We start from the raw sequence: 6,439 nt of genomic DNA on the forward strand, positions 1-6,439 counted from the left end.
CTGCCGCCACCGCGCCCCCGAGCAAAACCCAAGCAGGCGGCGGGGGGCGAGGGCCGGGACCAAGGTGCGGTGGCGATGCTGTCATATGCCTGCTTTTGTGTGGAAGGAGAAATCTTACGTTGGTGTTAATCACTTACTCAGTGGGGACCACCACGAAAATAATACAGCAGACTTCAGTTCATATAGCTTTGGTGCAGGTCCTGCCGTTGGCATATTTTTTTATTACTTTCTATTTTAAGGGAAATTCCAGACCTAATCTGTACAGGAGAGTAAAGTTTGTCAGTAGAAACCCTGTATTAGGCGAAGGAGAAATCTTACGTTGGTGTTAATCACTTACTCAGTGGGGACCACCACGAAAATAATACAGCAGACTTCAGTTCATATAGCTTTGGTGCAGGTCCTGCCGTTGGCATATTTTTTTATTACTTTCTATTTTAAGGGAAATTCCAGACCTAATCTGTACAGGAGAGTAAAGTTTGTCAGTAGAAACCCTGTATTAGGCAATTTGCATATTGAGTTCTTCTCATGCAAGATCTCCTCTAGGTGTGGAATGTGGGAAAAGTGCTGTCAGGGGAGCAGTCAGAGAATGCATAGTGGTGGTTTGCGCTCCTTATGAGCTAATCCTGTCAGCCCACTGTAGAGCATGGCCCATGGGAACTTGTCTGCGCATAGCTTTGTTTGGTTCAGTGATTTGGCATGCAGGCAAACCTTGTCCTGCTTTTCAGCTGATTAAGGCCTTGCCTTGTGATACAGCCTAAGAGGTGAATATAGGTGGATTTGACCCGTGCAAATCGTATCCAGTCGGACTTAGCTTTAATTTATTCAGTTGGAGATGGATTTGAAGTAAAATCAGAATACAGTATTTCAAAGGAAAAATAAATGCTTGTAAGTGACTGGTACAAAATCAGCTGAATTGGTGAATGCCCTCCCTTCCTGCTTACTATATATCTTTTGGTCTTGTAAAAAAAGCTTTATTTTGCTTTTATTGGATTAAACAAGTATAAGCAAAGAGATTAATTACTTTGAATACATGTCTATAAACTTTTTAACTAATTATGCAAGCTGAACGGATATGCTGCTGTTCCTAAAGCCACTTGAGACCAGCACAGTTACAGCAGCATACCAGAGCAGAAACTTGGAAGGCAAGGGCAGAGGCAGTTGTAGAGTTGAGCTCAAGGGAGAGAGAAGTCAGTAAACCTAGTTGTTTGGTGGAATGTGAGACAGCGTGGAGAGGTTATGGGACTGGCCCAACCTCATTCAGCAAGGCACTGCCTGACACACCAGTGGGAGCCAGGATGCCTCCATCACAGGTAGTGCTTTAGTCACTGGGCTGTGCTATGTGTGTTTGGGCATTACATGTTTTGACTTGCAGATGGAAAAAAGCTTGATGATACTGTCTTTTTATTCGTTTAGGGCTGTAACAATTGAGAAGCTTGTAAAAGCGTTTAAAAAGAAAAAAAAAAGGCAGAATCAGCAATGATTCACTCTTTTTGCTTTTAACATTTTGAAGGATTTGCTTTGTGTGTTCATGTCCTGCTCTAATTAAGTCAAAACCTGGGAAGCAGACAATTCTGGGAACAGCTTGAGGGCTCTGATAGACTACTCAGGGAAAGAGCATTGCTACTCTAGCTTTCTTGTGATGCTGTGCAGGAATCTGGTTTGCTGTAGATCTTGTAAACCTTTAGCAGATGTATGAAGCATGTGCTTGGAGAAGGAATTTATCATTGTTGCTGTTTTATGCAACTTCTTGTTTTTCCCACACTCAGTTAGAGGAACGCTGCATATGAGACTTCCTACGTGTCATGCTCCAACCTAAAGGGACTCCACCTTGGCTTACTTAAGTTGTTCTTGGGGAGTGTGGGAGATTGATGTGAAACCAGAACAGTATTGCTTTCCATCTCTTGCTTCTTAACCGTGACTTCATGCAGCCTTTTAAGGTATAGCCCTTTTAGTCTCTATAGAGCTTACTTTGTTCATCTGTGTTGAGAGAGCTAAGCGGCACAAGGCCATGTTAGGCAGGGTGCGGGGCAAGCATGCGGTGGTTTTCTGTCCTGCTGGGTATTGTAGGTTTGGATATGCTTTAATTAGTTTAATATTATTAATAACTCCTGTATCATGGCCCTATTCATACCATAGGTAAATGGGTTCAGAGCGTAGGAACTTTATGATACAGTTTGTTGAAAGTACAGGCTTTTCTGCTGTAGTCATCAGATCTTTCTGGCCAGATTCTCCTCCTTGCCACCCAGTCCCCAATGTGTCAGAAGTTCAGAGCCTTAACCTCCACTGTTGTATCCCTTTGGTAAGTGTGAATGGCGTTGTCAGAGCGGTATTCCGTTTGGTAAAGGTGTCTGTGTACTCTCAGTATTTGCAATCCAAGTTGTCCTGGTGAAAATGGGGAGCTGCTCTGTCCTTGCCGTGCTGAACCTCCACACCAACCCCTTTTTAACAGGGGTCAGGTTTTCTCTAAGTTTGTTCTTTTACTTGTGTGTGTGCTGACTTGATCTCATATATCTTTTAAGGTACTTTCTGCTGCATTTCTTCTGTCATTTTATTTGACAGAACAAAACTGAAATACAAACTGTCTTCCAAGGAAGACTTACTGTTATTTGCAGTACCACCTTTGCTTTTGTAAAAAGGAATTAATTTCAAACTGTAGTAAAGATTATGATAAATGTTTTCCCTAGTTCAGAGAAATAAGATACTGGTTTTCTTGTAGTAAAATACTACATTGTGTTGTGAACATATAATTTTATTCATTTTTTGCTCCCTCTAGGAGATGAAGTAACTTAAGTTTTTTCTTTAGGCTTTGTTTCAGCTGGTAAGTCACCCTGCAAGCCTTTGTGATATTGCCAATTATATAAATGACAGGGCCGACTACATGCCTGAGCAGAGACTCTTTTCTTACGTGTATGATACATATGAGCACACCTTTGAGCACTCCAGCTCACAAAGTGATTGTCTGAGGATTCAGTTATTGCTTTCCTGATGATTTGTGGGGGAATGTGGCGTGGAAAGTTTGCTTGAAAAAGAAGTTATCGGCTTTGCTCAGTACTTCAGGGTTGCTTTGAGATGTCAGATTCATAACCAGCTACTAGCTCAGTTATGAAACTGGCTGCTGTCCAAAGCTCCTTTCTGATTAAGAGGTTTTCTTGTATTGGGGATTGTAGAATTATGTTTAAACCCTTGGAAAACATGGGTGTTATGATTAATTGTTTCTGTAACAATGCAAAAATTCATAAGTGGACTATGTCTATCCTTAAAGTCTAAAAGCGTATGTTAATGTGTCACAGTTAGCGTAACATAGATGGTTTGTGGTTTTTAAGGGGGGAACAAGCTTACAAGAATACTGACAATGATCTCCACAGGACTCTTAATTTCTTTGTGTGGTAACAGTGGCCCTTGTTTCTGGTTTTTGCTTTTAAGAATCATGTATTGACTTTAATGCCATTTTATGACTTCTCTGTAGGTGATACCTGGTTAATCTTGCAAGCTGACTTTAAAAAAACCACTCAGATAAGACCTTGCTGTTTCATTTCCCATGAAGCCCAGGTGGGGTGTATGATGAAGCTGAGGTGATGTGTCCCAGGCTGTAATATTTCTGCTGTTTGAGTTTATCTTGAGGTGGGCTGTAGAAGATCTCTGATCGCTGACAGAAGTTTTGCTTAATTGACTTACAGATGTACTAGTTAATTTGGTACGTTATATTTCATCCAGGCTGGTTTAACATTTCATTATGTTACATTTTATTAATGTAACGTTTAACTGTGCTTCTTCAGAAGTGAAGGAGAAATCATTACCTTTCCTGTCTACCTCATGTAGTGCTGTGTACCTTGTAGACAGACATTGTAAACTGCTTGCTGAAGTAGCAGTGATTTTCCCCGCTGGATTTATCCAGTGCATTTTGCCAGTTTGTACTGCTGTGCTCATTTTGTGTGTAAGAACATAAAGGCAAAGAGGGAAGAAACAGCTAGGCTAAAGGTACCCAACAAACTCATGACAGGCTGGGATTAGACCCTCTGTGCACATGAATCAATGCTGGATTGACCAAGTCTTTGTATTTAATTGTGGTAAATAATGATGTTCAGTTTCAGTACGTCTAAGCTTCAGGTACACATCTGCAGCCTCTTCCTATTAAATATTCAGGTGATATAATGATTCCTGCTGAAAGGAAAGGATGTTAATATTTTTGAGATTGCCTGTAACTTTGCAGCGCTGTTAAAATCAAAGGATTTAATAAAATAAATGTTTACTTAAATAGGCCAGTTTAGGTGAAATTTAATTCTGGTTATACAGATGTAAATTTGGAGTGGGAAACGTACAACTGCAAATTGAATTTAGGAAACGGAAAGCAAATTTGCACATATTAAGTGAAAATGGTTATGCTTTAGTGAATCTGTCTTGGGGACTTAGTGATGATTGTTACTTGGACTTCAACACCTGCCACGCTTGAAATGTTAGAACACAATTGCTGTCTCTACTGTCAAATCAGACTGAAAGCTATGGGTGGGGTAAGCAAAATATTCCTGTGTAAATTAAGCCTCTTATATTTTGATAAATCATAGTTGCTTTATGTGAAGAATAGCACCCCTGATATTAATCTGATGTTTGCAGTGATATAGACACTTAGTACCATGTTTTGGAAAAGCTACTTTTCTCACATATCCTTATTTAGGAAGAAACCAAAATTTAGGAAGAAACCAAAATGTGAAAAATTAAATGTTCCAATTCTTCCTGGTGTACTAGAAATAGTAACCTGTAATGTTTCATGTTACTAAATTTATTTTCTTTGCTGTTGTTCTTTGAACTGCCTTTCTTAAAAATAAGAAATAATATTTTTGAAATTATGATTTCAGATTATTTTATGAAATTGCTGGATGTTCTTCTTGGTCTTTTCCTGATAAAATTAACTATACCTTATGTATTAGAACAACCATAAGTATTTGGATGAATAGTAAGGAACTTTTAAAACTTATTTTAAAAACCTCCATGTTTCTGCAGAAGTGGTTTTCCCTAAATTGCTCTCAGCTGTAGTCTCAGCTGAGAGCTGGGTCTTGGGGAAAAGTCATGTTTTACTTTTGGTTTGTGGTGCTTGTCTGTGACTTGGCCCAAAATGAGGTCTGTCCCTGACCGCTAGTAGACATTAGATAATTTGTTTCTAAGTTTCTTCATTAAGTTTAACCCGAGGTTTTGATGTTTGTCAGCAGTTGTGCAATTTGCTGCCTGTTTTTTCCCTGGAGGAGTGGCAGCACGGAGTGTTTGCTGTCCGGTGGAGGGGATATAGTAAAACTATGGTGTGGAACTGTGCCAAATTTTCTTTGTTAATTTTCTTTCTTTTGGTTTTGTTCTTAAATTAGGTCAGTACCCCAGTTTGGGTCACAGGCACGTCGTATGTGGCTGTGCAGGTACCACCTCACCTAGAGTGTGTTAAAGCGGCAGCAAACAAGGAATGAGAGGAGCAGCTTCAGCTAGTCTTTCTGCTGGGCTTGGCGGCGAAGCTGCTGCCTTAACACCACAGACAGCAGCTGCACAGTGAGCGGGATCTGTCTGGCCTGGCTGCTGGGAATTAGCAGTCCTGGGGATACTGCAGTGGCAGTGTTGTTCAGGCTGGTGGCTTTGGTTGAGGTCTCTCCTGGGATATAGTCTCTCTTGTAGCATTTCTTGTATTTGCACAAATAAATTGTTCGTTAGAGCCTTGCATTTGGCATCCTTCAATATGCAGTCTGTGAGGATACCTGGGAGCTGGGGCTTGAAGGTGGGATGGGAGGCTGCCTGGGTGTTCAAAGAACAGGGGCAGACCATCTATGCATACGAAACACTAGACCAAATGCTGCACGCTTGTGGCTTCTCTGCACAGGCGCTGCAGGGGAAGATTCCTTCCAAGCAGTATTGCTGAGGACTGGAGTAAACTCAGAGGGCTTCCAACACCCCTGAAGCGGAAGTTTGTGCAACTGCTGATGTGGCAGATGTCCTGCCTGGAAACTGAAAGTCTTAAACCTAGAGTCACTGGTGTTTCATCACATGGGCTGTTGCAGTTTCCTCATTTCAAATCTTGATTCATCCTTTCAAAATCTACGGAAACATGCTTGCTAGTTTCAGGGGTATTAATACCCAATATATCCCTTTGACTTAATACCCAAAATATCCCTTTGACCAGACTTTCTTCTAGTCTGCAAGATAATTCTAATGATTTGGAGAATTGCCTGATTTTACTAGGAGGAGGCTGGAGGGTGGGAACAGCAGTTCTCAAGTCAATGCACTGCCCCCAGACTTAATAAGTTCACAATTTCCTCTTTCACTCTATGGTATGTAAGCTTGTGACTAATCTGTAGCAGCTTCGGACTGTAAAATGGCTTCCAGAGGGTGATGCATACTCCAGGCATTCATTTGCTTGCTTTCTCTGCTTTTGGCAGACTGCAGAGAATTGTTTGTTCAGATTTGG

This window comes from Geospiza fortis, unplaced genomic scaffold (genome assembly GCF_000277835.1).
Source record: "Geospiza fortis unplaced genomic scaffold, GeoFor_1.0 scaffold394, whole genome shotgun sequence".
Taxonomy (NCBI): Eukaryota; Metazoa; Chordata; class Aves; order Passeriformes; family Thraupidae; genus Geospiza; species Geospiza fortis.